We start from the raw sequence: 23,790 nt of genomic DNA, 5'->3' as shown, positions 1-23,790 counted from the left end.
CGCAACAACTCATCAAACTGAGTTCCAGGAGCTCAGTTCACCAGCTCACTAAACTGGGGCAAGTCGCTTTTATCCCCCCCACAACCCCAGATACTTTAGCAACTGCAGAGTCAACCTTAATTATTCCCGGGTCTCTGGGTGAGAAACAAAGCATAAACCAGCAAGTGGTTAGATCGATTTTCTCAAGGATATCTAAAACAAAGGGAATTTATTTTGTTTTACTAGTTAAAAATGCCTTTAGAAATCTAATTTTGACATTAAACTTCAGTGCTGCCCATTTAGTTTGCATTGGTCTTAAATTATTCATAGTTTCATGTCATGAAAAGTATAACTAGGATGGCGGATTGCAAGATACTGAGAGCCCCTTCCCAATTTTTGCCTTTGATTCATATTCTCATTAAGTCCAATTTGTGTTTTTAAATCAGACGCGTTTCTTGGGCAAACAATAATGCCTTTAGAGTTTAGCAGCTTAACTAAACTCTAAACGCATTCATCTTATTGTGTGAATATATCAAGATTGTGGGTTGGCTGTAGGTTCAAGTGTAAAAGATACCGCAATTTAGGTTGACTTGCAAATGATAGCTGGGCAAATAACTAACATGAAAAAAAACATGTTAAAATGATACGGGGAAACCAGATTATTGCTTTTAAAAATATTTTGATTTAACGGGTCGGTAGTCAATAGCAATCAATAAAGTGAACAGTCCCTTTATTTAAAGGAGAAGTAAAATTATTCCAAAATTGTTCTTAGTTTATTTTAGTTTAGTGGATGTTCCTGAAACTCTTCGCTGTTATTCTCGTGTTGTGTTGTTGTAAAAATCCCGCGTATATACAGCCAGCCACACAGAACGTCAGACTTCAAACTGCTAGAAATGCAATATTTTATAAGTGACGTGGATTTCAAATAAATGTGCTGAAATTCGAAATATATAAATCTACATTTAAAAGCTGCATCTTTCATTAGGATAGATTATGTTGTGACTGCTGGAATATAGAATATGAACTAGCCTAATGGCAGATCGCGGTTGCAGAATCTATATCTGTCAACAATTTCAATATCGCAGTCCTGCTGTTGACTCCAAACTTTAGCCTTGTAGCTCCCCGGTAGGTGTTTATTATGTGAAATATATACTGCCTTAATCAAGTCCCCCTGCTGTTCGCGGCTGTATAGGTTGAAGAATGTAAAAAGGGAGAGAATAACCCAAGACTCGGTGGAGTCTCTTTTTAAGACGCCTCTATAGAGATCCCAGACATTGCAGTTTAACTCAGTAGTATGGGGACAATCTGCTGAATTTGCAATCTAATTATAAATGTGCCATTTGGACCTTCTTTCGGCTTCAGTGCCACCATACCTTATGAGGGAAGCTACTCTAACAGCAAGCAACAAGTCAGACAGCTGTTCAAAACAAAATGCCATTAGCAGATCAACTTTTCTTTAACACTGGGACTAGCCGGGGTATTGTTTTACAGACAGGCTCACTGAGTTAGTTGCCAACGAAGAATTGCCACTCGAAGAGCGTCGAAAAACAACTTATTAAATGGGCCAATACAAATCTGTATTGTGCAGAAAAATCACATTACAACAAACACGGTGCAGACAGTTTTTAAGGACTGTTGTTAAGTGAACATTAGAGTATTGTTTGGTCTGTATGCCATGCAAATATGTTCTTCGCAGACGCTCATAATATATCTTATATCCGCAATAAATGATTGATTAGTCGATACAACGGTAGAAATTATGAAGTATCGCGTTTTGACGATCGGGGTGAAATTTGCATTGTATGCAAAACAAATATTGTCACTGTGCGGCAGTGAAGCATCATTCATTCAAATGTCCAAAATATAGTTCCAATGCAGACATCAATCGAGTGTACTCGAGATGTCTACCTTTGAGTTTTCTATTTATTTCAGCCTATTTATGAAACACATCAACAAAGAGAAAAGCACTCCGTGTCAATCAGAGAATCGCCATTATCATATATTAAAACCAGTCGAAGATGACAATTCTTGTGCATATTAGCATCAATTCAGAAAGTGATGTGCGCGTCATGCTAAAATAATGGGAGAGATGTGTAATATTGCAAATGAGTTCTAAAACCTTATAATAAACAGATGTGTTGCGGTTTAAACACGCTCCTTATCTGCGCTCGACATGCGATTTTTTTTTAATTTCTGGGGAAAGTTTTGACTCAGTATTTTGGGAAACACCCCTGACCCAAATGTCAGAAGGAGCTAATCTCTTCTCCCCAGGCAACTTTCACATTCACTCTCTCTCCTGCCCACGCCGCCCCCGCCTCCCTCTCACCAAGGAGAGACAAGAACAGCCACGGCAATAATTGTCTGTTCAAAGTTCTCTCGTTCGGCTTCTCCAAAACCCTAAATGAAAGTGTGAATAAAAAAAGGCTCAGCTATCACGGCGATTACATCGGGGCTTCTGACTCGCAAACAGACAATGTCCTATTTAGAGATACCATTTGACGCGTTCCCCCTTCACACCGTGGGTGGATGTTATTGCAAAATTTCACAGGGGAAAAAAAGGACACCTTCACCTGATTCCAACTAACAGATCATCGGTAGGGCTTCCGAAAGAAACGCCATAAATTACTTTAATGAAGCGTGCATGTGTTTTTTTTAAACTGGGGCAATGTATTCAATATTACATTTTGTTAAACTAATTTAATGTCAGGCGTGATCCTCGTTAAATAAAACTGGATTTTAAAAATAAGAAAAGTAGATGCCTAAATATAAAGCTGTATAAAACTCTGAACAATAGTTATTGTAACCTAATCGATATAGTTCGGGGGAGAGGAGAGGAGAGGAGGGGGGGATGAGGGGAGGGTGGTCGTATAGTCCAGTATTTCAATACAATGTTATCAGCAGTGTTTTCAAAGTAAATTTCAGGACTCACGTTGGGTGTGTGTGGTTGATAGGAGTGAGTGGTCGCGCCTGGGAAGTCTGTATAGGGGAAAGTCGGGCATTGTTTCCTCACGGGTCGCTCTTTGAATACCTGTTTTATTTTAATTTACGTGCTTGTGCATTCTTTCCGGATCAATTTGCATATCCCTCATCAGCAGAACAAACTAAAGAAGAGAGATTATCTCGGACAAAGGCGGGAATGGGCAGAACTGCCGGCGTTAGGAACTTTTGTTTCTTAAAAGAAAAATGATATGTGGTTTAATATAAACAGCGGACACGCACCTTAAGCGACCAGATTGCAACTTTATAATTCTGTGATCAACGACTTTCCGCGGGCAGTTCCTAAGATCTAGTACCACTGTGTGGACAGAATCGAAATTGCCGCCTGCTTGTTTTGGGAAACTGTTGCTAATCGGTTCGCTACTGCACGGCTGCCCGGCCCAACGCAAACTAAACTTCGTGCTCTAGATTCAAGCTGCCGCCACAGTTTTAAAAGGGGGAGTGGGGGGGGGGGGGGGGGGAGTGGGGAGGGGGGGGCGACGAAATCACAGCTTTTCCTGAAACAAAGCGCAATCTCTCGCCGCTTGCACAGACACAGGAGCAAGCGGCCGGGCGCCGGGTCAGTCAGTCAGTCAGCCCCCTCGCCAACACCAGATTGCCCGGCTCCTCACTGACTCCCAGCCCACAGAGCGATCGCCTGCCTCGCCAAGCTGCGGTGCGCCGCACTGAGCAAGCCCGGAAGGAAGGAATGAAGGGGGTTGCTAGGGGCGAGGGCAAGAGGACTTATTTCTTGTAAGTGTGGGCAACAGAAAGATTTGCGGTAACTCGCATGGGATTTGATGGCAGATTATAGAAGACTCAATGAAGTTTGGAGGGGAGAGAGGGGAGGGAAGGGAAGGGAAGAGAGAGGGGGGAAAGATTTGTACGAACAACCCCTAGGCGCGCTGTCCTTCCGCGAACTGACCCTAACCAGAGCTCAACAACAACGGAGAGGGAGAGAGAGAGGGAGAGGGGGAGGAAGGGAGGGAGAAAAAAAACCCAGCCGCCAGCACACAAGCTTTAAGGAGAAATCCATGGAAATTCACACAGGCAACAGGGACTCTAGACATAACAAGCAACGCGCGTACACACACACACACACACACACACACACACTAAACATAAGCGGTTTAGTCCGGGTTACCTTAGAAGCCAGTCTGACGAGAGGCAGCGCCGTGCTATCCCGTGTCGTGAGAAGGATCTAATTTTAAAACAATCGTTACATATATATTTTTCTTAAAAAATAACAAAAGAGCAGCGAGGCAGAGGCTAAAGTCAGCTGTGGCGTCCACGGGCCATGGGGGGGTGGGGGTGGGTGATGGGGAGAACGGGAGGGGGGGGGGGTTCCAGTCGCTTGCAGAAGTTGCCGAGAGGCTGCAGGAAAATAATATTGCTATTCTCTGTGGAACAAGTGAAGCGATGGTTAGTGCTGTCAATCTTGGCGATCAATTCCAGCGGCCATGTCGCAAGTATTCAAAGCATTTCCCGTCGTGCAACGTCATGAAGTGAATAGCCAGGGCATTGATCTGATGGCTTCCCCCCTTCCTCGCCAGCCTTGATGTCTGTGCGGCTCCCGAGACCAGAGAGAGAGCGAGCGAGCGAGAGAGAGGGAGAGAGAGAGAGGGGAGAGGGGAGAGACAGACACCAGATCACCCAGCCAGCCGCCCCGGCTAATTCACGCTACCACAAGACACAGCCAGCTATTAGCAACCATTCTCTGGTCAGAACTACTGAACTTAACTAAAGCACACCACAACAACAAAACTGAAAGAGAAAAAATCACAACTTCCCCCCTCGCTCTCTCGCTCATCCGCCAGCATTCATCCCCACGCATCTGCCTAATTAATGTCCCAGAACTTTTTGGGGGGCTTTTTGAAAAGGAAAGCTATGATATTTCTTTAATTAAAAAAGATAGATAGATAGATAGATAGATAGATAGATAGATAGATAGATAGATAGATAGATAGATAGATAGATAGATAGATAGATAGATAGATAGATAGATAGAGAGTTTACAATGTACATTTAAAGTGATGACCGCTGGAGAGCGAGCGGGCGAGGTGAATCTCGGCGGCTGTGCAAAATAAAAGCATTGAGGATAATTGATTGGGGGTGGGGGGTGTGAATGAGCGGCGGTTGCATGAGATGTGGTCCGGATCACAGAGCGAGCCTGAGAAAGCCAGCACTGGGGAGAACGCTCCCATCATTTCTCGTACCACATTTTCTTGTACTGATATTGTGCAACTCGGAAACCTGATATAGTTATCCATTAACCCTTTCGCTGCCGCTTCCCGGGGATTTTATCATCAGTCTGATCTAAGTCAATTATCTCATACACTGAAAGTGTCATTAATTATATTTACAGAGAGGAGGGCAAGGCGGGCACTGGGCACCCTCTTTTTCTCATTTGATCTTCCTCAGGCTTGTACATTTAAATAGGTTATTGCCATCAAGTACCGCTTTTAAACCCCCTTTTTTTTAAATAATCTAAAACTTCGCTGCCCAATCTGGTTACGCAAGTGAAGTTAAGCCTCTAAATGCCAGCAGCTGTGAAGATGATGAATACAGTAACAGATAGCTCTACCTGAAATCAACGGCGAAACATCAATGGAACTGACACCTAGCTCGTAATGTAATCAATCTATATTATGTTACAATGCAGCAGTCACGAGGGTACATAGGTTACGTGTACACCCCTCACCCCCCCCCCCCACACACACACACACACACACCACACACACACACACACACACACACCACACACTCACACACACACACACACACCCCACACTCACTCACACACACACACACACACACACACACACACACACACACACACACACACACTCACACACCCCACACACACACTCACACACATCGTCGGAGAGGTAGCGGTGATTTCAGATAGATATTATACACACCCCGAGAACTGAGAGGCAACAAAATGACCCCGGCTCACCCTTCCCCGCAGATGTTCTGAACACAGATAAACTCCCAGCTCCCTGTTACAATGGTACTCTCTCAGCCGCTCTTCACCGGAGCATCTTATTCGAATTGCAAAGGAAAGGAAGATAATGAACGTGTAACAGGTACCGTCACGAAAACTACCACGGCGTTCTGTCAATCTGCATCCCCCACCTTTGATCATAGACACACACACACACCACCGTTCAGATTTCTTCACATCCACCAGCTTGCACAGAACATTAAATGTCCCGTGTTGCACTGATTAAAATATAACGCCGTGCGAATCATATAGCAGATTGTATATTTCAAAGCTGACCGTTAAACAACTTGATTGTAATTATGTAAAGCTTTACGCCGGGTTAGTAGACACAAACTTTATCCCCACACGCTGTGAAGGGCTTCATTTTATTGTAAAGTTTCGAACTTTTAAAGGATTATTTCAAGCAGCGTTGCCAGCGATTCTGGAAACGATATTGCCATTTTAAACATCACGTAAGTGATTGACTGACATTCATTTCATATTAATAATTATTGAATGCATTCTGCATACATTCACCGTGTAACGGAATGTGCCTGGAGTCGCACACATTTGGAGACAAGACCATCCTCCCGGATACTTTCGTGCGCCTGTTTTAGCTTTAGATTTACAGATGCGGCGTGGAAACAGGCCCTTCGGCCCACCGAGTCCGCGCCGACCAGCCATTACCCGTTCACACTCATTCTGTTATCACACTTTCTCATCCACACCAGGGGAAATGTAACAGAGACCTATTAACCTACAAACCCTTATGGTTCGTATATTTATAAACCTATAAAATAAAAACAATATTATAGATATAATTGTATAGATATTTACACAACTTTAAGGCAACTTCACCAGATTAACCTGGAGCTGACGGTATAAACTATCTTCACCGCCACCTTATCAGATGGCGTTTCCACTCCTAAAGCCGTTGCTGTTCGGACGCTGAACAGTTGGAAGTCATTTCAACTGGGGCTAATATATTCAATAACAACTCCACAATATCGCGACTGAGTGTGTGTCAACTCGTGGGTCACTTTGCGCGTCGATGCAGTTGACAAGTAGTCTCGGTCAGTGGAAATACTGAAGGTGAATGGGACTGAGAGGTAATGGGTATGGGCCATTACTGTGAATGCTTCAACGTTGGTCCTTGCAGACTCCAACTGAAAACCAGGAACGGCAATAGGACCAGGTTTAACCAAGTACAATGGTCTTTTATTAAGAGCACGCCTCTGTCCGCCGACCATGGCAATGTGGGCCAGTGGAGTGTGTGTGACCGCTGGGATAAAGACTCTGCTTGAAAGCAGGAAAGGTAATTTGATGGGAAGAGGGAATTAATTGGTGGCTGGGTATCCGCGGGACACGGCCAGTCTCGGCGTCGACCTGGATGTCATAACTTGTTTCTCTTTATTAGTTGTAGTGGACGTGGGCAGCGGAGATGCAAGCCCGTGATCACGATGGGTGATTTTTTGGCTCTCCAGACCAAGTTGCGCCTGAAACCGAGCAAGATTTAGCGAGCGATAAAAACTAAAATAAAACAACGGCGCGTTGCCAAACCGGCACACAACGCCCGGATATGATCGGGATTATGGACTGGCTCAAAACTAATTGATTGTCATCGACTCCCACTGCCCCAAAGCCCAGATTTATTGCGTTAGAGTGAAGTTTCCTCCACTGCCCTCGGTGAAGCTGGGCAATCGCGGCTGCTCAGGCTCGCTGTAGCTCAGCAATGCGGGGACTCTGCGGGTGTATGTCTTATTGTAAAGAAACGTTGACCTGGCGGGAAGGCTCTTGCAGCTGGCAGTTGGCAGAGCCGGGAACAGGTTTTGGCTCCGGCTCGCGGTTCTCAATACTTCCATTGCGTGCGGTTTGCTTGGACCGTGAACGTCGCCGACAGAGCGATGCGCGCAAGGGTGAAACAGCCCTAACTTTCACAAAGTAACCAGACACGCAGCCTGTCGCAATAGGTGCCCTTTTCAAACGACTCCGCACAACCCGCTTTGTTTTTTAAAAGTCGTTTAGTTACCTATTAAAACGTTACATCCAATTTCCAACATATTATTTCTATAAGATAACTGCAGATGCTGGTACAAATCGAAGGTTTTTATTCACAAAATGCTGGAGTAACTCAGCAGGTCAGACAGCAACTCAGGAGAGAAGGAATGGGTGACGTTTCGGGTCGAGACCCTTCTTCAGACTGACCTGACCCGCTGAGGTATTTCTATACCTGACCTGCTGAGTTACTCCATCATTTTGTGTCTTTTTTAAAATATTATTCTAGCACCAAGACTGAGAGGGGTCTCTGAGAGGGGGTTGGTTTTAAAACGTAGCCTTGGTCTGAAATATGACCAAGCTGTATTAAACAAGTTTGTGTTACCGGTAAACTGAGGCTAAATCGATTCCGCTACCATACCGACTTTCAATCACGACTACCGCATTAACATTAACTCTCTCCCGCAATCACATTCAATTAAAACAAAGGTGTTTTATTTTTCCTTTTCAACAATCCGCATTCAGAAGAAGTCCAGGACTTGCGTGGGACTGGGCGCCGAGCGGGTGGGAGATGGGTCTGTGCGAAGGAATGTTTATCTGAACAGCAGCCGAAAGATAGAGGCGAAAGTTACCTAGAGAGTCGAAGCGGTGCTTGAAATGAAGAGAACCGAGCCTGAAATAAGTGCCGTGTGTTTAAAAGCGAAGTCTCTCCATTGAACAAACTTACCTGCAAGCGGTGATTAACTAGATTCGGCGTTTGATCCAGGGACGTTGATATAAAGTGAGCTTTAAGTTAGCAGTTATGAATCATTGTGTGGTTGTTTTTTGCAGCATGGCAGTCGTACAAGGGGGAGCAAACATTAGTCAACAAGATACAGGATCCTTCAATTCTACACAAACCGCCCAGACATTATTATTTCTGGCCATAAGCTCTTTGCAAAAAAAACCCCGATGAAACACGAAGGAATCAAGTCAAAACAGCGCGCGGAATAAGATCTCCCTTTGAACACAACAAGCCAAGGGTCCCAATCTTTTAATATATGGCACAAGATTAAAGACGTTGAAATTTTAAAACAAAGTTTCACCGTTGCATCTCCGGCGGTGGTGTGTGTGGGCAGGATGGTATTAAGATCACCGCTACACAATACTGTAAATAACATTGGCGTGCTATTAATAGGATGGCTGTACTTACAAGGAAGCTGATGGAAATGCAGATTGTGCTAATGGACGAGTCATCCAGACCGGTGTGAGTGGAGAGAGAGAGAGAGGCATTGACAGGCTGAATCTCTACCTTACCAGCTCGTGTACAGCATCAGCACCCCCTCTCCACCCCCCTCCCCCCCCCCCCTCCCTCCCCACCCCCACCCCCACCCAAATCCCTGACTTTCATTTTCACATTCCCTTTGTTCTTTAACGCACGCGTCATCATCTTGCACCAAAAAAATGAATAATTAAATTAAACAGTGTGCCTTGAACCTACAAGAGGGTCAAAAATATTCCACCCACTCCAGGTCAATAATGGTAACTTTTCTGTAAAATAAACTGAGTTGAAAATGAATTAAAATAAAACTGATCGTGGATAAATCCAACTGTCACTTGCACTGAACTAACTCAAAGGCACTGGAGTTTCACGGGATGGGAGGCGAGGGTGAGAAACCTTATTTTTACTGGCAGGACAAGATCGCCAAGAGTGAAATAAGGCAGACAGTGATTTGCAACACGAAGGAGAAAATAAAGTTGCAAAATACGACGGAGAGTGCAACACGAAAAAAATAACATGTAAGAAACCAGAGCAAGTCTTTACAGTTACTGGCTTTCATTGAAATAAAGACGCGGTGCGTATGGATATCCCGATTGTCTAGTGGCACACCATGTATCTATCTGGAAAAGCAGTTTCCTCAATTAAATGCAGGAAATGGGAATAAAATGTGTTTCTTAGTCTCTGGTAGATATAAAATAAACAGCGCTTGGTTTATGACCGCTCAGATTGCTGTTTTGTTTTTGTTTGGCGAGTTGTTATGAAAGCTTGCAAGGGAGGCAATGATGGGAGATGGTTACTGGATGTTGGGAGACGGTTACACGAAGGATTGGCGTCAGATTCTAAACTGCAGCAAGGCATGGGGATGCGGCAGGGTAACCCGAGAAACAGCGCAGGCAATAAAGTCATTACCTGCGGCAGAGTGGGGCACATTAGGTCGGGTAGGAGTGGGAGGGGGAAGCGATGGGAGGGGATAATATTTTGGGCGTTCGCCTCCTGGAAAAGCAGAGGACAGACAATTAGCTGAAACTTCTAATGATGGCTACTGAAGTTATCACAGGGATAAAATATTAACCAGAGAACACATAGATCCTTGAGAATGTCTGATGCAAGAGAAGGAATGGACTTCCATGTCTCCTCGGAGAAATAGTCCAACAAGAGTATTTGTGTCAAAAGGTATTTACCGATTGCATTTGGACTGCCGAGATTCTATAAATATTAGACTTATCTGAGATTCAGAATGCAATAATTGTTGATTAGAATTCGCAATAATTCGCATTTATTCCCCGTAAATTCGCGTGTACACAGTTGAATCTTTTAATAACTCTGCAAGTGTCTCGAAGGTCCGATTGAAACGAACAATAGTTACAACGGGAGTAACAGGTATGTGAAATGATGGATATATCCATTTGGATCTAGTTTGAGTCGCGACGCGATCGGGACAAATATGTTTCGGGAATTGTATATAAAAAGAGGGAAGATATTCACAATCCGTAATTCCCGAAGCAAGAAGCAAATTGGAAAAGATAAATTCACATGACTTAAATCAGCAGGCGTTAACAGATCTCATTCCCAGCGAAATCAACAGCGTCTTGTCTTTTCAACGGGATATATAACATATCAATGTAGAGGAATTAAAAGTATTTAAAGTAATATTTAGGACTAGCTGTTAATATTCCCCGACAGATATCTAATTCAAGCAACATCGAACATTCACGCATCGAAAACTAAAGGCTGTTTCTAATTCTCAGCGCCGCACTTCTGACATGTACCAGGTCACGGTGCAGAACCAGTCTCGGAGTTGTGGTGAACTAACTCCCCAATCAGCTAAAGCCCAACAACACAAAGCCTGGCGATTTGTTCATTTAAACGCAACCTCTTGTTTTCCGCCTAGTTTATTACTGACTTTCTCCTGCTCAGTCTCATAACTACATGAGATGAGATATTTCAATTATAAATACATTGCAAATATATGTTTTATTTAAATGAATGTGCAAGCCTTTAGTTCGTTCTTAGACTTTACTGGACGGTAAACTTCAACTTAAAATTCAAAGACATATTTGTAGTCTGATTCTGATCGGATATATTTCAAGTTGAAATCTCTCTCTCTCCCCTCTCTCTCTCTCTCTCCCCCCCTCTCTCTCACACACACGCGAGAGAGTGGAACCACAGGTAGAATCAAACTACCAGCCTGTCTACGTGCCTCAGACGCCACCAATTGGTCCTGCGAAGTATTACAACCCATCTTCTTAACCACATCTTTGATATTCGTAGACCCTTTTTCAAAGTAAACCAAAAATAGAAATGATTCAAGTAAAAAATGTTAGTTTGGAACAATAGATTTGCCTTGTTACATTGCCAATGGTATTTCAGCAGAATATTTCAAACATATTCATCTTTGCCAGTGGAAATATGTTTTATAATTATCAAGAAGTGCATTCAAAGTCCAATGAAAAATGAAGTCAAGATACTTTTGTTCGCTTTCGATCTTGATTGTTGATATCTAAAGATCCGCGGCAAGACATTGTACAGTCACAGTGGCTGCAGTTAAACTGATAAATTTATGGCACTTTTGCTCACGCTTCGATTTGGCGTTAAAATTCGATCGCAGCTTCTATTTTTCAAATCTTAAAAGCTACCGAGATCTAACGGTGAAATGTATTAACGCAAAATGTTTTTACCCTTAAAACACGACACCAGTCTATTAAAAGAAACAAGAACAGTTTGTACCGTTTTGTTTATGGGCATACAAAGACTGCTTCGACTTTGCATCTTTTAAAACGTTTCTGATAATGTACTAATTAGAGTTTTTTGTTTGCTTTTGATCTGAAAACATATTACGTGCTCTCGGCGATTTCAATCTGAACTTTGGAAATATATTTACTGCCATTAATTTAGTGTTTAAAGTATGTATCAGGAAAACAACTCCTGAGAACCCCAGTTAATACATTTGTCTAAATATTATGCATTGCAAAGCCGTGCGTACAGTTTACCTTTCGGAGTTCTTGACCACGCGTGAAATGACGCTTCTCTGAAGTAAAATGCACCGGATAACTTGCATATCGATAGAACGTGAGCGCTGGAGTTTAAACGTCGGTTATTCCCCTAAGATGCCATTGGCGAGGTCTGCAGTTTAGCACACATCTGCACAGCCTCGGTTCATTGCACTAGAAATTGTACCCAAGGTTCTGTATATAATTTTATTATATAATTGTACCTCCTTTACTACCCCACTGACGCCATCTACAAAATAACGACTAATTATAAACACATTTTTATTGCCTTATCCATGCTATAATTTTCCGTTTCTGTTCTGTAATAAATCCTACTTGACTGCAAAGACAATCAGCAGTTTTACTTGTGGTTAAGAAGCAATATTTAAAACCAAGGAGGCTCTTGAAAAGAGATGAATTTGGGAAGGTGCTAAATTGCCCAGATTCATGTTATTAAACAAGTCCTAAAGTTTGTTATCTTCACTGCAAGCTTGAGAATGCAAAAAGGCATAAAAGATTTGAATGAATTAACGCGTGGTAATGAGAAAAAAAACAACTTCGCTATAAAAATAGCTATTTGAAATGTTAGACATGGTTTCATTGTATTGCAAAATAAATGTGCAATAAAAACAATCTAAAAAGGCACAGCACATCTGTAGGCATCTGTGGACAGAGAGAGTTAATGTTTCAGGTTGATGAGTTTTCAGCAGAAGTGCATAATCTGCTATGTACTGTATCTCCTGACCTACCATCTACCTCATTGAAGACCTCCGGACTATCTTAAACTCCTCTAAAACTAAATGTTATTCCCTTTATCCTGTGTCTGTACACTTTGGACAACTCAATTGTAATAAGGTATAGTCTTTCTGCTGACTGGTTAGCACACACCAAAAAGTTTTTCACTGTACCTCGGTACACGTGACAATAAACGAAAGTTTAGTTTAGTTTAGTTTAGTTTAGTTTATAGATACCGCAGGGAAACAGGCCCTTCGGCCTACCGAGTCCGCACCAACCAACCATCCCCGCACATTAACACTATTCTTATACACACTAGGGACAATTTTACATTTTATACCAAGCCAATTAACCTGCAAACCTGTGCATCTTTGGAGTGTGGGAGGAAACCGAAGATCTCGGAGAAAACCCACGCAGGTCACGAGGAGAACGTACAAACTCCGTACAGACAGCACCCGTGGTCAGGATGGAACCCGGGTCTCTACAAGGCAGTAGCTCTACTGCTACGCTACCGTGCCGCGCCACGGTAACATAGACTTTCCACTGACTGGTTACCACGTAACAAAAAGCCTTTCACTGTACCTCGGTACACGTGACAATAAACTAAACTGAACTATTCTCTGCTTTTATCTCATTTTTATGATATTACAGGATCTGGGAGAGGGGTCTGGAGTCGCCTGCTTTAGGCTTGAAATAAGGAGACCTGCCAGCCCTCTGACCACACTCTTGCCGCCAGCCCTTCATGGAAACCATTAACTGGGCACTGATCACCATTTAGTGTGGGCATTAAACAAACTCCAGGTTTTCTAGATGATCTCAGAGACCACTTCAAATTGTTGAGAATTTTCTGTGAGAAAGTGCGAGGCATTTTTACAAATCTTTTCCTGCTTTGAGAAATATTATCAGTGAATAAATCTTCAAAATGGGTGGCTCAGAGGGTATCCAATATTTCAATAATTATAGACCACCTCAATACAACGATGCCTCAGATAAATCCACATACAAGACTTTCACTGAGATAGATTCATTCAGCATTAGTCTCAACAGCAGGATCTTAGGTTTAAGAGTCGACACACCTGCTCTTGTGCATACTAAGCAGCAAAGGAGAAAATGTGCCTTTCCATTTTGTATTCTCATCAAAAATGAGTCCTCAGCCATTAAACAAGTATTTGTGACCTCTGAATGATAATGGAAGATCTGAACAATTCCTCGCTGATAAACTACACGACTTATGAACTACAATTTAGGGATTGGTAATATAAAAAGGAAATTATTTACTTACACAAATCATGGTCAATTCTATCACTTTTTATAAAGTATTAGTTTTGTTTATGAAACATTGGTTTTGATTGGGGGTTGAAGGAGACTTGGTAAAATGATGTATAGTTATGAGGGGCAAAGATAAGGAAGATAATCACAATCCCCCCCCCCCCCCCCCCAGGTTGGAAAGGTCAGACACTAGAGGGCCTGGCGTTAAATTGAGGGGGGCAAGTTTTCTTCTTCACTCAGAGGGTGGTGGGTGCCTGGAACATGTGGAGGCAGATACGGAGTGGTGTTTAAGAGGCATTTAGATAGGCAAATGGATATGCAGGGAATGGAGGGATGTGGATCACGTGCAGGCAGAGATTAGTTTAACTTTGCCGTCATGTTTGGCATGGACATTGTGAGCCAAAGGGCCTGTTGCTGTGCTGTACGGTTCTATGTTCTACTACAGCTCAATAAAAGTTCACACTTTAGTTTAGTTTAGAGGTACAGCACAGAAACCGGCCCTTCGGCCCACCAGCCCACCAAATCCGCACAGACCAGCGATCCACGCACATTAACACTACCCTACACACACTAAGAATCATTTACACTTATACCAAGCCAATTCACCTACATACCTGTACGTCTTTGGAGTGTGGGAGGAAACTGAAGATCTCAGAGACAACCCACGTGGTCACGGGAAGAATGTCCAGACTCCGTACGGACAGCACCCATAGTCGGGATCGAACCTGGGTCTCTGGTGCTGTAAGTGCTGTAAGACAGCAACTCTACCGCCACGCCACCGTGCTGCCCCAAACTTGAATAAACTGTCTCCAGCTTTCAGGAATTCCTACCTTCTGTACGGAATATCTGTGACTAATAAACAACAACCCATAATCAGCTTGGAATTATATACTTTGTAATTGATTTAACCAATGACTGTATAATAAATTCAGAAATTAACAATTTTCCCCTTAGCTCTACCTATTGTACTCAAGCTTGACTTGATTGTATTTATGTATAGTATTATCTGATCTGTGTGGATAGCATGCTTTTCATTGTACCTCGGTACACGTGGCCCCAATTACTCATCCTTGCATTGATTCATATCCGTAAGATAAATACATGTTTTATTTTCATTGATAATATTGAACCTGCAAAGAAGAAAGAATTTGATGTATCTTTGACATCTACAAATACAATCTGCAGATAGACACAAAATGCTGGTGTAACTCAGCGGGTCATGCATCATCTCCAGAAAGGATGGGTGATGTTTCGAGCCGGAACCCTTCTTCAGACAATACAACCTGTAATCTGAACGTCATAGAGGGTGAAAGATTACTCTTGGAATCTGTCAATCTAGATGATATTCAGCTTATATGTGACCTTTAGTACAGAGACTGTCACTGGAAACATTTAAAATCTCTAAAATCTCTATATTTTCACCTTCACTAGAAAATAATCTCGACAACAGAGGAACCCATGGTGGTGTTTCTGTGTCATTACCAAAGTCAACTCTAATTTTAAGAAGGGTCTCGACCCGAAACGTCACCCACTCCTTCTCTGACCCACCTGTCCCACTGAGTTACTCCAGCACCTTGTGTCTATCAACTCTCATCAGTTCTATTGTACTCAGATTAAAATGTAATTAAAATTTCAATAATCTGGCTATTTGTAAGATTACCATAATTCCAAATATTGTTGGATTTGCAGTGGTAAAGTGAACAAGCACGTGTAAATGGCAAAAAAAATGTACATATAAATGACAAGAAAGCCCCACTTTACAGCCATTTAAGTAAATTTTAAAGTGCAGTCATAGTTATTCAAAACCTTTCATGTACTCGACCAGCCTCAGCCAATACACTCAAAGGAGACTATCAACGTAGAACTTGCCAATGTATTTGTAGGATCACTGTGCATGCTGAAAATATTAGGAGCAGCTCAGAAGAACAAAAGCAGAATTGTTGCAAAGGAAATTCAAAGGAAATCTCAGAGGCTAAAGAGAGCAAAATGTATTAAGTGGATTGCTGGATCTTTTGGGCTCATGCCACTGCTCTGAATTTGCTTCTTGCTGTGACAGTAACCAAAGTAAAAGAGCATGCAATTTATTCAGAGAGGTTGTGATAAGATGCAGTTTCTTCCATTTAGACTTTTGGAGGTAAAATCAGATGATCTTTTCTTTGTGAAAGGCCGCTGGAATCTTAAGTAACTGTTTTAAGTGGAATCTTTATCATTTCTATTGAGCAGATAATTAAAAAACAGATCTGATCTAGCAATGTTTTGTACAAACCTGCACGTGGGAGGAAACCTGAGCACCCAGAGGAAATCCACATGGTCACAGGGAGAACGTGCAAACTCCATACAGAACTGACAATGCTCTTTGTGACTGATATATAATGCAAAGGTTTCAGTAGACACACAGGTTGCGGGTCATTCATGAAGGTTAGGGTGTGGATGTTTAAAATCTAAGGATTGGCATGTTTTAGAAAAACACGAAGAAACAATGAAAGAAACGTTGTGGAAATAATTAGACTGCTACTATTATTGAGCCAGTGTCCAGACAAGTCTATCTTCAAACCATTGGGCGTTAACAGCATGTGGTGGACACTCTTGGCAAGGTCAAACATCATCTGCCTCATCTCATTTGGTGGAAATCACTAATACTTCTTTATAAAAGATGACCCTGAGGGGCAAAACCTTTCCCCCACAGAGGGCAGTGGGTGTAGCCTGCCTCACAGTGCCAGAGACCCAGGATCAATCCTCACCTCAGTGCTGTCTGTGTGGAGTTTGCTCGTTCTCCCTGCGACCACCTGGGTTTCCTCCGGGTGCTCCCAGAACGTGCAAACTCCACACAGACAGCACCCGAGGTGAGGATGGAACCCGGGTCTCTGGTGCTGTGAGCCAGCGGCTCTACCCGCTGCACCACTGTGCTGCCTTGTTGGAGTGAGGTCACATGCAAACTGGACCAACAGCAGCGCCTCATATTCCGCTGGGATTGCTTACAAGGAGTTGAGTATAGGAGCAAAAAGGTCCTTCTGCAGTTGTACAGGGCCCTAGTGAGACCGCACCTGGAGTACTGTGTGCAGTTTTGGTCTCCAAATTTGAGGAAGGATATTCTTGCTATTGAGGGCGTGCAGCGTAGGATTACTAGGTTAATTCCCGGAATGGCGGGACTGTCATATGTTGAAAGACTGGAGCGACACTGGACACTGGAATTTAGAAGGACAAGAGGGGATCTTATCGAAACATATAGGATTATTAAGGGGTTTGACACGTTAGAGGCAGGAAACATGTTCCCAAAGTCCAGAACCAGGGGCCACAGTTTAAGAATAAGGGGTAGGCCATTTAGAACGGGGATGAGGAAAAACTTTTTCAGTCAGAGAGTTGTAAATCTGTGGAATTCCCTGCCTCAGAAGGCAGTGGAGGCCAATTTTCTGAATGCTTTCAAGAGAGAGCTAGATAGGACTCTTAGGGATAGCGGAGTCAGGGGGGTATGGGGAGAAGGCAGGAACGGGGTACTGATTGAGAATGATCAGCCATGATCACATTGAATGGTGGTGCACATATTGTCTATTGTCTATAATCCAACAGCATGAACATAAAATCTACAATTGTAGGTAAAATCCCCTTTCCCTACACTCCCGCCCTCCTGCGTTCCCCCATCCCAGTGCACACCCATTTCTCCCACTATCTCAACCCTTTTCCTCCTCCCCCTCACTCCACCCCCCACCGTCCTCCCATTCTCTTCCGCCTGTATCTTCCCTCTAGCTTTACATTTCACTCCTCCTCCTTATCTGCCACCTTTTTCACCTCCAGCCTTTGTTACTTACTCCACCCATCCGTCAATGAAAACCCCTTCCCCTGTTTCCACCCATCACTTAGCCGGGCGGCGGAGCCTCGTGGGTCGGAGCCTGAATCGGCGGAGCCCACGGCTGGGGCCTGGGACGATGCCACGGAAGCGTCAGGAAGGGATGTAACGGCGATCGTGGTGGAGATCATGGAAGAGGTCGGTGCGGGGGTCGATGAGGACCGTGTGGGAGCCAGTGAACGCACCACCGGGAACAAAGGGGGACCAAGCGTGGAGAGACTGCCGTGAAGGAGCGGGGGAGATCAAGGGTGAACCTGGCATGGGACACCTTGTAACTTTGTCAATGCCCTTTATGTGGCGACTATTTGCATACCTTGGGTATGCAAGCAAAGAATTTCACTGAGACGTCACATGTACAAAGTATTCAATAAAGCATTCAATTAGTTAGTTTAGTTTAATGTCACAGGGAAAAGCTTTTTGTTGCGTGCTATCCAGTTAGAGGAATGCTCCGACATCTCCCTTCCCTTTTTCGATCTCACCGTCTCCATCACAGAAAATAGATGATCTGCTGACATCTATTCCAAACCCACGGACTCCCACAACTATCTCGACTACACTTCTTCCCACCCTGCTTCCTGTAAAGGCTCTATCCCCTACTCCCAATTCCTCCGTCTACATCGCATCTGCGCCCAAGATGAGGTGTTCCACACCAAGGCATCCGAGATGTCCTCATTCTTTAGGGAACGGGGGTTCCCCTCTCCCATCATAGATGAGGCCCTCACTCGTGTCTCCTCGATACCCCGCAGCTCCGCCCTTGCTATTCCTCCCCTGGACGCAACAGAGACAGAGTCCCCCTAGTCCTCACCTTCCACCCCATCAGCCGTCGCATACAACACATAATCCTCTAACATTTCCCCCACCTCCAATGGGATCCCACCACGAGCCACATTTTCCCATCTCCACCCCTTTCCGCCTTCCGCAGAGACCGTTCCCTCCGCAACTCCCTGGTTAACTCATCTCTTCCCACCCAAACCACCCCCTCCCCAGGTACCTTCCCCTGCAACCGCAGAAGATGCAACACCTATCCCTATACCTCCTCCCTCGACTCTGTCCAGGAACCCCAATAGTACTTTCAGTTATGCAGAGGTTCACTTGCACCTCCTCCAACCTCATCTACTGTATCTGCTGTTCAAGATGTGGACTCTTAAACATCGGCGAGACCAAACGCACACAAGGCGATCGTTTCGCTGAACACCTTTGCTCAGTCCGCCTGGACCTACCTGATCTCCCGGTTGCCAAACAATTTAATTCCCCTTCCCATTCCCACACTGACCTTTCTGTCCTAGGCCTCCTCCATTGTCAGAGTGAGGCTAAACACAAATTGGAAGAACAGCATCTCATATTTTGCTTACAGCCCAGTGATATGAATATTGATTTCGCCAACTTCAAGTAAACCCTGCTTTTCTTCTCTCTCTCTCTCCCTCTCCCACCCAAGTCACACCAGCTTCTCATTCTCACCTAGCAAACAGCTAACAATGGCCTGTTTCCATTATCATCATGCATTTCTTTCATTAATTTGTTCTGTATCTCTCCACTTCACCGTCTAGATCTCACATTTCCCTTTTCACTGACTCTAGTCTCAAGAAGGGTCTCGACCCGAAACATCACCCATTCCTTCTCTCCAGAGATGCTGCCTGCCCCGCTGAGTTACTCCAGCTTTTTGTGTCTATTTTCAGAGGAAAGACAACACATGATTACAAATGATCCATTCACAGTGTACAGATAGAGGATAAAGGGAATAACGTTTAGTGCAAGATAAAGTCCAGTAAAGTCCGATTATAGTCTGAGGGTCTCCAATGCGTACCCTTATCAGCCTTTATCCCGCCCTACCTCTCTTCCATCTTTCTCCCCCACCTTCTATAACCAGACTCAAGAAGTGTCTCGACTCAAAACATCATCTGTCCATTCCCTCCACAGATGCTGCCAAATCCATTGAGTTCCTCCAGCAGTTTGTGTTTTAGTTTAGTTTAGTTTAGTTTAGAGATACAGCTCGAAAACAAGCGCTTTGGCCCAATCGTGTCCGCGCCAACCAGCGATCCCCGCATATTAACACTATCCTACATCCATGAGGGACAAATTTAACATTTAACAATTAACCTACAAACCTGTATGTCTTTGGAGTGTGGGAGGAAACCGAAGGCCTCGGAGAAAACCCACGGAGGTCACGGGGAGAACGTACAAACTCCGTACAGACAGCACCTGTAGTCGGGATCGAACCCTGGACTCAGGCACTGCATTCGCTGTAAGGCAGCAACTCTACCGCTGCACCACCGTGCTGCCCTTTTGCTCGACTTGCCTGAATTTGTCACTAAAAATCAATTATAAAACCATATCAGTTTTCTCCTCATTCACTTTATACTTACATTTGTTGATTTATTTTCAGAGGGTACAAATTCTTTACGTCGCGCACATGACTGTGCTTCCGCACTTCCATGTGATGTTGCAGCTTTGCCTGACTTCTGTTTGTTTAAGAAAAAATACCAATTAAAAACAAAACCTGGATCTCTGAGTAACATGTCTTTTTTCCTGACTTTCAAATATTCTACATTTGTTCATGCACAGTAAAGTAGTCACCTTATGTTTAGGTTTATTATTGTCACCTTTACAGAGGTAAAGTGAAAAGTTCGGCCATGGGAATGGATCTGCCGGCTCCGGTCGGGCCAGAGTTCCAGAGCCCCGGCCACAGGGGGCAGAATCGAAACATAGAAAATAGGTGCAGGAGGAGGCCATTTGGCCCCTCGTGCCAGTACCGCCATTCATTGTGATCATGACCGATCATCCACAATCAGTAACCCGTGCCTGCCTTCTCCCCATATCCCTTGATTCCGCTAGCCCCTAGAGCTCTATCTAACTCTCTTTTGAATGCATCCAGTGAATTGACCTCCACTGCCTTCAGTGGCAGAGAATTCCTCAAATTCACAACTCCCTGGGTGAAAAAGTTGATTCTCATCTCAGTTTTAAAAGGCCTCCCCTTTATTCTTAGACTTTGGCCCCTGGTTCAGGACTCCCCCAACATTGGGAACATTTTTCCTGCATCTTTCTTGTCCAGTTCTTTTATAATTTTATACGCTTCTATAAGATCCCCTCTCATCCTTCTCAATTCCAGTGAATACAAAGCCCAGTCTTTCCAATCTTTCGCAATACGTCAGTTCCGCCATCCCGGGTATTAACCTTGTGAACCTACACTGCACTGCGTCAATAGCAAGGATGTTCTTCCTCAAATTAGGAGACACAAACTGCAAACAATGCTCCAGATGTGGTCTCACCAAGGCCCTGTACAACTGCAGAAGGACCTCTTTACTCAAATCCTCTCGTTATGAAGGCCAACATGCCATTAGCTTTCTTCATTGCCTGCTGTACCTGCATGTTTACTTTCAGTGACTGGTGTACAAGGACACCCAGGTCTCGCTGCACTTCCCTTTTTCCTAATCTGACACCATTGAGATAATAACCTGCCTCCTTGTTCTTGCCGCCAAAGTGGATAACCTCACATTTATCTACATTATACTGCATCAGCCATGCATCTGCCCACTCACTCAACCTGTCCAAGTCACCCTGCAACCTCCTAACATCCTCTTCGCAGTTCACACTGCCACCCAACTTTGTGTCTTCTGCAAATTTGCTAGTGCTACTTTTAATTCCATCATCTAAATCATTAATATGTATTGTAAATACTTGCGGCCCCAGCACTGACCCGCTGATCGGCCTCGGAAGTCCCGATGAGGTTGACATCGGCCACCTCACCCAGCCTAGGCACCACATTTTCGGGGGGACTTCCAGAAGGGGAGGGAAGGGGGCGGATCTTGTCTGGATTAAAGTGGGGGTCAGACCACCAGTTGCCGGAAAATCAGTGGTGGACCTGTACTGTGTAAAGGAATTGGCTACACATCTCGGTAATCTCTTTATGTCTGCAGACTGAAGGTGGGAGTTTCTAGCCTCTTCCAGTAACCTCAGGGAAGAGTGTGGTTCATACATAAATATCCTTCCAGAGACAGGCTAGCACCAGATGGCAGGTACATGATTAGTTCCAGATATCTGCAGTTAAAATTCACTGCGCTGGAGAGTTTACCTTAAAAGATAGTTGTATTATCATGCAGGGATTTTGTTTTGGAAAATAAAAGTAATATAATAATACAAACACTTTTAAGAGAACAGACACAAATTGCTGGAGTAACTCAGCGGGTCAGGCAGCATCTCTGTCGACAAAGGAATAGGTGATGTTTCAGATACAAAGGCCAGAACAAAACATGGCCTCAGGAAAGGTGGAGTCCATAATGGCCCATTGTTGGCTGGGGAAGATGCACTAACATTTACTCCAACACTTTGTGTCTATCTTCGGTATAAACAAGCATCTGCAGTTCCTTGTTACACTTTTTAAGGGAATACTAGACCAAGTGGTCCCGTTGTGCCCAAACTCCTCTTGCATTTGTGCAGCACCCTCTCCTCCCCCCCTCCCCCTCCCCTCCCCTCTCACCCCCCCCTCCCCCTCCCCTCTCCTCCCCCTCTCCTCTCCTCCCCCTCTCCTCCCCACCCCCTCCCCTCTCCACCCCCTTGTCGCGCTATCGTGTACCGTTTTGGCTGTAGTTCAGTAACAAACAAACAAACAAAAGAGAGTTTTAGTATATAGATACTGGTGATAAATCCCATAACCTATTGTTTATTTGGAATATAGCCTATTGCATACCTTGAACTATCTTTAACTTCAATTATCTATCTTTGCACTAAATGTCGTTCCCTTTATCCTTTATCTGTGCGCTGTGGATGGCTTCATTGTATTCATGTAGTCTTTTCTTTGACTTGTTACCACGCAACCAAGGCTTTTCACTGTACCTTGGTACACGTGACAATAATAGACTAAACTAAGATATTGTATATTCTCTGCCCAATACAAGCTCAGATGATGCAAAGCAAAACAGATTAGTATGGATACATAGAAATCTTTGTGGGCCAATTTAAAGTAACATCTTAGTTTTTTAAATAACACTAGACCAAGTGGACCCGTTGGGTCCAAACCACTCCTGCATTGGTGCAACACCCTCTCCCCCCCCCCCCACCCCCCACCCCCCCCCCACCCCCCCATCCCCCCCTCTCCCCCTCCTCTCATTCTCCCCCTCCACCCCTCTCTTCCCCCCTCTCCCCCCACTCCCCTCATTCACCCCCTCCCCCCCTCTCTCCCCCCCTCTCTCCCCCCCCCCCTCTCCCCCCCCCTCTCCCCCCCCCCTCTCCCCCCCCCCTCTCCCCCCCCCCCTCTCTCCCCCCCCTCTCTTCCCCCCCTCTCTCCCCCCCCTCTCTTCCCCCCCCTCTCTTCCCCCCCCTCTCTTCCCCCCCCTCTCTTCCCCCCCCTCTCTTCCCCCCCCTCTCTTCCCCCCCCTCTCTTCCCCCCCCTCTCTTCCCCCCCTCTCTTCCCCCCCCTCTCTTCCCCCCCCTCTCTTCCCCCCCCTCTCTTCCCCCCCTCTCTTCCCCCCCCTCTCTTCCCCCCCTCTCTTCCCCCCCCTCTCTTCCCCCCCCCTCTCTTCCCCCCTCTCTTCCCCCCCCTCTCTTCCCCCCCCTCTCTTCCCCCCCCTCTCTTCCCCCCCCTCTCTTCCCCCCCCTCTCTTCCCCCCCCTCTCTTCCCCCCCCTCTCTTCCCCCCACCATCCCAGTAGTAATATGACATTCCTCTTCAATTTGGAAATAGAGTGCTTGGGCAAAGCTCTCTCATTAGTTGTGACCTGGATGAGACATTGTAAGTCCTGAGTGTGTGGGGAGTAGATGCA

The 23,790-nt window shown here is 44.7% G+C and overlaps 1 protein-coding gene across 3 annotated transcripts in view; it reads right to left on the bottom strand.

The window, feature by feature from the left end:
* Positions 1 to 9,188, bottom strand: part of sox6 (SRY-box transcription factor 6) — a 642,359-nt gene extending 633,171 nt beyond the window's left edge. Inside the window, exon 1 of one of the 3 annotated variants that reach the window (XM_078414965.1) lies at positions 9,129 to 9,188. The gene's annotated coding sequence lies outside the window, so the exon portion shown is untranslated. Of the gene's footprint in view, positions 1 to 4,099; positions 4,499 to 6,093; positions 6,150 to 9,128 lie in introns of those variants that run through there. The other 2 variants (XM_078414966.1, XM_078414964.1) reach the window with 2 other exon arrangements.
* Between the last annotated feature and the right edge of the window lie 14,602 nt (positions 9,189 to 23,790).

The sequence above is a fragment of the Rhinoraja longicauda genome, chromosome 18 (assembly GCF_053455715.1).
Source record: "Rhinoraja longicauda isolate Sanriku21f chromosome 18, sRhiLon1.1, whole genome shotgun sequence".
Taxonomy (NCBI): domain Eukaryota; kingdom Metazoa; phylum Chordata; class Chondrichthyes; order Rajiformes; family Arhynchobatidae; genus Rhinoraja; species Rhinoraja longicauda.
This window is presented reverse-complemented; position numbering and strand designations above follow the sequence as displayed.